Genomic DNA, 11,925 nt, shown 5'->3' with positions numbered 1-11,925 from the left:
AATTTCGGGAAGTTCGAAGTTGTTTCGGAAGAAAAATTCTCAGTTCGAAAACTTTAAGTTTGAGAAGTAGACTAATGTCACGACCCAGAATTCCCACCATCGGGACCGAGATGGCGCCTAAAATTCCACTTTCTAGGCAAGACAACATTAGAAGATTATTAAGCCAAACCTTACTCAATTCAACAAGTAACAGTAAATAAGTTAAAATGAAATACAGCGAATGTGGAATAATATAATAACTTCATCATTTACTACTACCTAGATCTGGTGTCAACAATTCACGAACATTCTAGGATTTACTGCAAGTCGAAGTCTGAAAGAAGTACAACTATTTGAACGAATGAAACAGTAAAACAGAAAAGATAGACGGGGACTTCAAGGTCTGTGAACGCCAACAATTCTACCTTGAGTCTTCGGTGATCCGGTTCGAGCTGCTATGCCTCTCAAACTGGGACCAATACCAAAATCTGCTAAGGAAGTGCAGTATCATTACAACCGACCCCATGTACTGGTAAGTCTCGAGTCTAACCTCGGCGAAGTAGTGACGAGGCTATGACAAGACACCTACAAATAAACCTGTGCAGTATAACAGTATATGTACAATATAACGGCAAGTAAAAGCTAGGCAAGAAATATCGGGAGAGGGACATGCTGAGGGACCACAAGATAAAGAATCACAGCAGTAATAAGTACATAATCAACCGATATACCTTGAACAGATAGGAACAAGTAAACACAGTAAAGGAAAATGCACGGCATCACCCTTCGTGCTTTTACTCTCAACCTCACCATATAATTCAATAGAAATGGCACGGCATCACCCTTGGTGCATTAAATCTCTCATAACATGGAACAGCATCACCCTTCGTGCATTAACACTCATAATATGGCACATCATCACCCTTCGTGCATTAACACTCACAAAACATGGCACAGCATCACCCTTCGAGCATTAACACTCTCCCTCACCCAAACAATGAACAATAACAACAGGGAGATGGAAATAATATGAACAAGTCTTACTTCAACGTTTGGATCCATAATACCAACCTCAACTTTGAATTAATACTCAATCAATACCAAAGTCCGTGAACGTTATAAGAACGATTAACATAATGATTAACTAGTCTAAGCATGGATAATATGATCATGGAAAGCAACAATTGCAAGAATAAGACCCACTCACATGCTATGACCCGACAACAACTCATAGGTACTCCTTACCTCACCTATACGTTGTACCCAACATTCAAACACGTAGCAAATAGGAAAATAGGACCTAATCCCTCAAGCCAAGGTTAACCATGACACTTACCTCGCTCCAACGGCTAAACTCAAAGCTCAATCACGCTTTTCCCTTCAAACAAGCCTCCGGAACCAATAGAACCTATCAAATTACCAACCAAACAATTCAAATAAAGCCTTAGGGACTACCCATGATTGCAAACAATTAATTTTAGGCCATTATTAAAAAAGTCAACAAAAGTAAAAACCCGGGCTTGCTTGGTCCAAACCCGAAATTCGGACCAAAACCAAATTACCCATTCACTCTCGAGGCCGGTTATGTAATTTTTTTTGGAATCCAACCTCAATTTGAGGTCTAAATCCCCAATTTATGAAATTCCTAGTTCCTACCTAAAAACCCCTAATTCCACCATGAAAACCTTAGATTTTTGGTTGAAATCTTGTAAAATGTAGTGAAAGATAGTTTAGAATCACTTGCCAATGATTTGGGGAAGAAAAGTTCTTTGAAAAATCGCCTCTAAGGTTTTAGGTTTTGAAAATTTGAAGAATGAGAGAATCTCGTCTAAGTCATATTTACCCAGTTGCAGATGTCGCAAATGCGATCTGGACTTCGCAAATGCGAAGCCCACAAATGCGAGAAAGGCTCCGCAAATGCGAAACTCCCACACTTCTACTGCCTTCACAAATACGAACAAAGTGTTCGCAAATGCGGAACCTGGGGATCGCAAATACAACCCATGTCTTCACAAATGTGAAGAATCCCTACCTAGACTTACCTTGCAAATGCGAAACATGTGTGGCCCAGCTTCTCTTCGCATTTGCGAAGACATGCGTTTGTATTCTTTAACTCATTTTCTTCCATTTCTAACATCACCCATTGAATTCCCGGCCCTAATTTTCTCGTGAACCTTCAGCTGCCACTACGCATATGCGATCACCCTACCATCCTGCATCAGTACCTCACCAAGTCCAATACGAGATGCATCGCAATATACTATATAAGGCCCTGAACCTGTGGGCAACACCAACATCAGCGCCGTATTCAAAGCCGTCTTGAGCTTCTGAAAGCTTTCCTCACACTCGTCTGACCATCTGAATGGGGAACCCTTCTGGGTTAACCTGGTCAACGGGCTGCTATAGATGAGAACCCCTCCACAAGCTGATGGTAATAACTGCCAATCACAAGAAACTCCGGATCTCTGTAGCTGAAGTGGGCCTAGGCCGATTCTTGACTGCATGAATCGTCTTAGGATCCACCAGAATATCCTCTACTGACACAACGTACCCCAAGAAAGCGAGAGAGCTCAACCAAAACTCGCATTTTGAAAACCTAGCATATAATTGGTTGTCCCTCAGAGTCTGAAGAACGATCCGAAGATGTTGTTCATGCTCATCTCGACTACGGGAGTAGATCAAGATATCATCAAAAAACACAATCACAAAGGAATCCGAATAGGGCTTGAACACCTGGTTCATCAGATCCATAAATGTTGCTAGGGCATTTGTCAGCCCAAAAGACATCACTAGAAACTCATAATGCACACACCGAGTCCAAAAAAGCAGTCTTAGGGATATCGGATGCCTGAATCCTCAATTGATGGTAGCCATACCTCAAATCGATCTTTGAAAATACCTTGGCACCCTGGAGCTGATCAAATAAGTCGTCAATCCTTGGCAATGGATACTTGTTCTTGATGGTGACTTTGTTCAACTGCCGAGACACTAGGTCTAATGAAGCCCTTATCAAGCAAATCTTGCAATTGCTCCTTCATTTCTTTCTACTTTGGCGGGGACATAAGGTATGGCAGAATAGAAATAGGATGAGTGCTTGGAGCCAAATCGATACAGAAGTTGATATGTCTGTTGGGTGGCATCCCCGGCAGGTCTGCAGGAAATACCTCTGGGAACTCACGAACAACTGGTAATGAATCCATGGAAGGGACCTCCGCACTGGAACCGCGGACATAAGCCAAATAAGCTAGACACCTCTTATCGACTATATGCAGAGACTTCACATACGAGATAACCCTGCCGGTAGAACGGCCAGGGGTCCCTCTCAACTCTAATCGAGGCAACCCACGCTAAGGTCACCGTTTTGGAGTGAAATCCAATATGGCATGATAAGGTGACAGCCAATCCATCCCCAAAATGACATCAAATCGACCATATCAAGAAGTAGCAGATCTACACGAGTCTCAAGACTCCTAATGGTAACCACACATGAACGATAAACGCGATCTACAATGATAGCATCTCCCATAGGGGTGGACACATACACAGGGACACTCCAAGAATCACGAGGAACAACCAAATATGAAGAAAAATAGGATGACACGTAGGAATAAGTAGAACCCGGATCAAATAGTACTGAGGCATCTCTACTGCAAACTGAAGTCATACCTGTGATAACCGCGTCAGATGACTCAGCCAGCATAGCATCGGGGCTAGGCCCCACCACTATGAACTACATCTCGAGGATGGGCCCTGGCTGGCTGGTCTCCAACTCTAGCGGCTTGACCCCCACATCTAATGCCCCGACCTTCGCCTCTAGCTGTCTGACCCCTACCCCTAGCTGGTTGAGCGGGCGGTGAAGCACCCGGTGCTGGAACCATGGCACGAGATTCCTGATGCTGAGAAGTGCTCGATGCTTAATGGCAAAACCTAGCAATGTGCCTCGGATCACCACAAGTATAACAAGACCTTGGTTGTTGTGACTGCTGACCCTAAAACTGACCCTATCGGCATGAGTAACCATCCTTAAAACTCTGGAGAGGATGTGCACTAATAGGAGCTGGTGATGCGCTGTAGGCTAACTGATCGGAATAATGCATATGAGGGTCACGGCCACCTGAAGCACATATGAGGTGCACTAATAGGAGCTGGTAGTGCGCTGTAGGCTAACTAATCGGAATAATGCATATGAGGGCCACGACCACCTGAATCACCGTGGGATTCCTGGAGTGCTGAATGAAATGGACCGGGAGGATGGCCTCTACCAAAAGTACCCCTGCTTCCAGGTGAGTCACCACTGAATCCACCAGAATAACAAGGTCTCTTGTCATATCCCTGACCACTCCCTTGAGCTAGTACCATCTCGACTCGCCTAGAAACATTGGAAACCATCTGAAGAGAAATCTCACTCCCAGTCTCCTTAGTCATCTGCAATCTGACAGGCTGAGCAAGTCCCTCAATAACCTCCTCACCCTCTCTCTCGGTAGAAAGTATAAGAATAGCATGACAAGCCAAATCTACAAATCGGGTCTCGTATTGAGTGACAAACATAGAGCCCTGCTGAAGACGCTCGAACTGCCTCCGATAGTCCTCTCTCATTATGACAGGAAGGAAATTCTCAATAAATAGCTGAGAGAACCGGTCCCAAGTGAGAGCAGGCGATTGGTTAACATATAATCCCTCCACCATTTCTTGGCGGAACCCGATAACTGAAATGCACTTAAATCAACCCCATGGGTCTCCACTATGCCCATGTTCCGTAACACCTCATGACAGCTGTCCAGATAGTCTTGGTGGTCCTCTGAAGATGCACCGGTGAAGTGAACTGGGAAAAGCTTAGTAAACATATCCAATCTCCATAAAGCCTCAGAAGACATAGTTGATCCATCACCGGTCTGTGCTGCAACACCCGGCTGAACTACCCCAACTGGCTGGGCTGCTGGGGTTTGGAACTGGGGAGCCATTTGCTCCGGAGTATGAGTAGCGGGATTTCGTGCTCCTCCCCCATCCTGAGAGACGGCTAGTGCTATAGGAAATGTGCCGGCCTGTGCCACACTCTCCATGAGGCCCACTAAACGGACCAAAGCATCTTGAAGCACTAGGGTGGCAATGAACCCCTCCAGGTCCTGAGCTGGTCCTGCTAGAACAGTCTAAGCTAGAGCCTCCTCATCAAAATCCACCTGAGGCTTTGCCGCTAGTGCTGCTGCTCGAGCTCTAGGTTGAGCCCTGCCCCTGCCCTGCCTCGGCCTTTGCCCCTCGTAGGGGATGCCACTAGGGGCTCTGCCTGCTGCTCAGTTGAAGATGTGGTACATGTTCTCGCCATCTGCGAGAGATATAAGTGTAGAAAAGATTTCAATTAGCAATGAGAGAACAAAATCACATGACAGAGAAGAATAGAAGTGTTTTTGTTCCTAAACTTCATAGCCTCAGGAAGATAAGTACAGACGTCTCCGTACCTATCCTCCAGACTCTACTACGCCTGCTCGTGAATTGTGAGACTTAGGCAACCTAGTGCTCTGATATCAACTTGTCACGACCCAAAATTCCCACCGTCAGGATCGTGATAGCGCCTAACATTCCACTTGTTAGGAAAGCCAAAATTAGAAGATTACTAATCCAAACCTTACTCAATTCAACAAGTAACAGTAAATAAGTTAAAGTGAAATACACCGGATGCGGAATAATATAATAACTTCATCATTTACTACTACCCGGATCTGGTGTCACAAATTCACGAACATTCTAGGATTTACTGCAAGTCGAAGTCTGAAAGAAGTACAACTGTTTGAATGAAAGAAGCAGTAAAACAGAAAAGATAGACGGGGACTTCTAAGTCTATGAACCCCGATAGATCTACTTTGAGTCTCTGGTGACCCGGTCTGAGCCGCTATGCCTCTCAATTAATGGGGACCAATACCAAAATTTGCATAGGAAGTGCAGAGTGCAGTATCGGTACAACCGGCCCCATGTATTGGTAAGTGTCGAGTCTAACCTCAGCGAAGTAGTGACGAGGCTATGACAAGACACCTACAAACAAATCTATGCCGTATAGCAGTATAAGTACAAAGATAACGACAAGTAAAAGCTAGGCAAGAAATATCGGGAAGGGGACATGCTGAGGGGACCACAAGATAAAGAATCACAGCAGTAATAAGAACTTAATCAACTGATATACCTTGAACAGATAGGAACAAGTAAACACAGTAAAGGAAATGCACAACATCACCCTTCGAGCTTTTACAAACCTCACCATATGATTCAATAGAAACGGCACAGTATCACCTTTCGTGCATTTACTCTCTCATAACATCGCACAGCATCACTCTTCTTGCATTAACACACAAAATATGGCACGGCATCACCCTTCGTGCATTAACACTCACAAAACATGGCACGATATCACCTTTCGAGCATTAACACTCTCCCTCACCCAAACAATGAACAATAACAACAGGGAGATGCAAATAACATGAACATGTCTTACTTCAATGTCTGGATCCACAATACCAACCTCAACTTTGAATCAATACTGAATCAATACCAAAGTCCGTAAACATGGTAAGAACGATTAACATAATCATTAACTAGTCTAAGCATGGATAATATGATCACGGAAAGCAACAATTGCAAGAATAAGAACCACCGCATGCTATGACCCGACAACAACGCATAGGTACTCGTCACCTCACTTATACGTTGTACCCAACATTCAAACACGTTGCAAATAGGCAAATAAGACCTAATCACTCAAGCCAAGGTTAACCACGACATTTACCTCGCTCCAACAGCTAAACTCAAAGCTCAACCACGCCTTTTACCTTCAAACAAGCCTCCGGACCAATAGAATCTAGCAAATTACCAACCAAACGATTCAAATAAAGCCTTAAGGACTACCCATGATTGCAAAGAATTCAATTTAGGCCATTATTGAAAAAGTCAACAAAAGTCAACACCCGAGCCCTCTTGGTCCAAACCTAAAATTCGAATCAAAACCCGAATACCCATTCACCCCCGAGCCCGGTTATGTAATTTTTTTGGAAATTGACCTCAATTTGAGGTCTAAATCCCCAATTTATCAAATCCCTAGTTTCTACCCAAAAAAAAACCCAATTTCACCATGAAAACGTTAGATTTTTTATTGAAATCTTGTAAAATATAGTGAAAGATTGAAAGAAGATAGTTTAGAATATCTTACCAATGAGTTGGGGAAGAAAAGTTCTTTGGAAAATTGCCTCTAAGGTTTTAGGTTTTGAAAATTTTGAAGAATGAGAGAAAAATCTCGTCCAAGTCATATTTACCCAACTGCAGATGTCGGAAATGCGATTTGGACTTCGCAAATGCGAGAAAGGCTTCGCAAATGCGAAACTCCACACTTTTTTTGCCTTCGCAAATGCGAACAAAGTGTTCGCAAATGCGGAACTTGAGGATCGCAAATGCGACCCATGTCTTCACAAATTCGAAAAATCCCTGCCTAGACTTATTTCGCAAGTGCGAAGGATATTTTGCAAATGCAAAACATGTGTGGACCAGCTTCTCTTCGCATTTGTGATGAGAAGATCGTAAAAGCGAACCCCTCAGAGGTCGCAAATGCGATGCTTGATCTCGCAAATGGGAGATCAGAGGCCTGCAACAAGATCAAATACACTAGCAATTTTTCCAAGTCAATTTTCACTCTGTAGCCTATCTGAAACTCACCCGAGCATCGGGGTTCCCATCCAAACATGCACACAAGTCCTAAAACATCATATAAACTTGCTCTCTTGATCAAAATACCAAAATAACACCTTAAACTACGTATTTAGCACCAAATCAAATGAAATTTTCAAGAAAAACTTTGAAACTTCTAATTTCTCAACCGGACAACCTAATCACGTCAAACCAACTCCGTTTCTCCCCAAATTTCACAAACAAGTCATAAATATGGTATTGAACCTATACCGGGTTCCAGACCAAAATACGGACCCAATATCCAAAAAGTCAAACTTTGGTCAAACACTTCAAATTCACTAAACCTTTAACTCTCAAATTTTAACAAAGTCCGATATCTCGGGCTAGGGACTTCCGATTTTGATTTCGGGCATATGCTCAAGTCCCAAATTATGATACAGACCCACCGGGATTGTCAAAATACGAATCTGGTCCTTTTACCAAAAATGTTGATCGAAGTCAACTCAAATGAAGTTTTAAGTAAAATTTCTTATTTTTATCAACTTTTAACATAAAAGCTTTTCGGAAATACGCTTGGACTGTGCACGTAAATTTAGGAGGGTAAACAATGAAACTTTGAAGGCTTAAAAGTGCAGAATTGAGTTCTAAAACATAAGATGACCTTTTGGATCATCACAACTACGGTTTGACTTTTGAGTAAACGACCTCTGAATCGGGATTTGAAGATTCTAATAGGTTCGTATGATAATTTTGGACTTGGCGTATGTTTGGTTTGAGTATCGGGTGGTTCGGGATCATTTCGGCGCTTATTATGGAAAGTTCGCATTTTGAAGGCTTTAAAATTTCCTAAGTTTGGTTTGATGTGGACTTTGGTGTTATCGATGTCCGCTTGGGGTTCCGAGCCTTGGAATAGGTTCGTATTGTGATTTATGACTTGTGCGTAAAGTTTAGCGTCATTCCCGAATATTTAAGTATGAATCGGATGTGTTCGGTGAAGTTTAAAAGTTTGAAAGTTTAAAGAAAGGTTTCGATCTTCAATTTGTAATTTTGATGTTGATTGACATGATTCGAGGCTTTGACTAAGTCCATATCGTGTTTTGGGATGTATCGGTATATTTGGATGGGTCCCTAGGGGCCTCAAGGGTGATTCGGGTTGAAAAACGGGTTATAAAACGGGTTGAAATTTGGATTTGAGGGAATGCTATTGCTGCGGAAGACTGGTGTCATCGCACCTGCGGAAGGAGTGGCCGAAGGTGCGGTCACACAGGTGCGGAGGGGTTGTCGGAGGTGCGAGATTTGTGGAGGAAACTTGGGAGCGCAGGTGCGAGGAATCATCCGCACCTGCGAGGTAGCATATGCGGGCAGGCGGTCGTAGAAGCGGACCTTGATGGGGAAGTCTGTCGTCGGAGAAGCTGAGGGTTCTCCGCAGGGGCGGTCCTGGAGGACTGGACCTTGGACCACAGAAGCAGGATTTTCTGCCGCAGAAGCGGCTAGTCGGATTCTTAGTGACCTTCGTAGAAGCGGAGATTTTTCCGCAAAAGTGAACCGCTGGTGCGGAAAGTCGTCTGGGCAGATTATATTTTAGCCAAGACGGATTTGCTCATTTCATCCCATTGTTCTCTCTTGGAACCGACTTTAGGGAGATTCTTGGAGGGCTATTTCATCCACCTCTTGGGGATAAGTGTCTCTAAGCCACCTTTGATTATATTTCATTAACATATATAGGATTTTAACATGAAAAATATGGAAATTGTGGGATTTTAAGAGAAAACCTAGAAATTCGTACTTTATTTGGCCACGAAATTGGATGTGGAATTTGAAATAAATTATATATTTGAGTTTGTGGTGATATGGATAATGATTATCTTCAAGAATTTTCGGAATCCAAGCACGTGGGTCCGAGGGTATTATTGTTTTTTTGAACGAAGTTGAGAATTATTATAAATTATAAAATTATATGCATTGGAGTATATTTTGATTGATTTTCACATTGTTTGACTAGTTTCGGATCGATGGGCATTGGTTTGAGGTGTTAGACAGGCGTTGGAGCCGATTATGGAACTTCGGAGCGAGGTAAGTCTCCTGTCTAATTTTGTGAGGGGGAAAGTACCCCGTAAGTATTAAAAAATATTATGTGCTACTAGTTGTGGGTTTTACGTAAGCACAAGGTAACGAGAATCCGTACATATCTAAACCATATTTAAGGCCGGGTAGACTTAGGACTCTATCGTGTAATATTTGAGTTATATGAACCCATTCCTCTAGTTTGATTAATTTAATTTATAATTGGAATCGATCTAGGAATATTTATTAGGCGAGCCTTATCATTTTGAGTTGTTGTTAAATTATTTGAGAAATGGTAAAGGTTATATTCACTTTATGCCCCTATACCTCTATTGTAAGCACGTGTCTCGTAATTCATTAAGTTCTTTCCTTTCTTTTGGAGCGGGCCGAATGCCTCGGCAGTATATTGAGATGCATATATGGTTCGCACCGGTCGACCCTCAGCAATGTACACACCACTCTGGATTGGGTCGTACGACTTCGCATAATCGTGCGTTATATCGCTAACAGTCCGGATATTCACGAGAATTCCCTTCTACTGGTGCCTAGCACTTTATATGGTATTTCATATCCGTTTGGATTGGCACTTGATATTTCTGATATGTTGAGATAGAATATGAGGTTTGAGAGATTTATATCTCCAAGGAAATGTTGGGGGATTATGCTAGTTACCGTTTTACATCTTTATTATATTTGTACTTCATATATGTTTATGATTTATCATACTGATTTATTGGACCACTAGTAAGTGTCGATGTTGACGCCTCGTCACTACTTCTCCGGTGTTAAGCTAGATACTTAGTGGGTATGCGTTTATTTACGTACTCATGCTATACTTTTACACTAATTGTCCAGGACCTGAGAGGTTCATTTGGTGGTCATCTTGGCGCGTAGGTGCAGCTGCTGAGGAGACTTTATAGTGAGCTGCACTCCAGGCTTCATATCGTAGCCCACAGAGTCTCCGTCGTACTATTTACTTTATCATGTCTTATTTACATTCCAGATATATGTTTTATTATTATTGTACTCTGTCCATGCACTTGTGACACCGGATTTTAGGATACTCTAGTGGTTGTTTATGGTTCGGCTTGATATTGTCATCTTTTATTTTATATCATACTATTTTAAGTATTCATGATTTTTGAACGCATCGAATCCTTTACCTAATAAGACTTATGATTTTAAAAATAACAAAAGAAATAATTGAATTGATAGTTCACCGCTAGCTTGCCTAATGGCGACGTTGGGCGCCATTACGACCTATAGTGGGAAATTGTATCGTGACAATTTCGTTAAGGGGCTTCATGCTTTTTAATATAGTCAAAATATAGAAGATATGGATATAGATTACTGGCTATAATAATCTTTCCAATTAGAGTTAATCTCAGTCAAGTCATTTTAGATAGCCATATTTCAATTTTTATACCTAATTTAGCTAAAAAATAATTATGATTCTTGTAATGTATTTATTTTAATTAATACTCTTGGAAACTTAGCCATTTACCTTTTCTGACCTGTTTTTTTCCATATATCTTGCACATTTCTTCCTATATATTGTTCATAACACCTCAATCCAGACATCAAAAGCCCCATAGATACAGTATTATATTTGAACTTTTATTCGTATTGATACAAAAAATCATGAAGAACTTCTCAAGCATAGCTTTCTTTATATTTGCCCTCTTTGTTCTTCTTGGTAAGTTGCATCTACATATGTCCAATCCTTTTAATTAATTGAAATCTTATCAAATAGTTGTTCAATTTTCTAATCTCAAAATGTTTTTTTTTTTTTTTTTTTTTGTCCAAACAAATGAAGACGCTAAAACAAGCCTCGGAGATCAAGAAATATGTAAAATTCAACCCCCGGGAGCTGCCACACCTTGTGAAATAACAAACTGCTCCAACACATGCGACAAGTTCAAAGGAAAGCCTGCACCTCCTGGTATTTCTGGACCATTATTTGGGGCGAGTTGCTCAGCAACTGATACTTGTATTTGCATTTTTTGTTGTAAACCCCAGTGCAAATAATATCTCCGTACATCAGTTCTTTTGCTAGCCTTTTTTTTTTTTTTTGGTTTTTCATTTATCAATATCGTATTGAAGTCCGATTAAATTTGAATATTTATGAGTTTTCATGGTAGCTATTTCTTGATGGAATAATTAAATTTATACAGTTCCTTTTTGTTATGGTGTCAATTTCCCCTTTGCTTTTAAGGT

Source organism: Nicotiana attenuata, chromosome 1 (genome assembly GCF_001879085.1).
Source record: "Nicotiana attenuata strain UT chromosome 1, NIATTr2, whole genome shotgun sequence".
NCBI classification, from domain to species: domain Eukaryota; kingdom Viridiplantae; phylum Streptophyta; class Magnoliopsida; order Solanales; family Solanaceae; genus Nicotiana; species Nicotiana attenuata.
The sequence above is the reverse complement of the archived record's forward strand: the minus strand, read 5'-3'. Positions refer to the sequence as shown.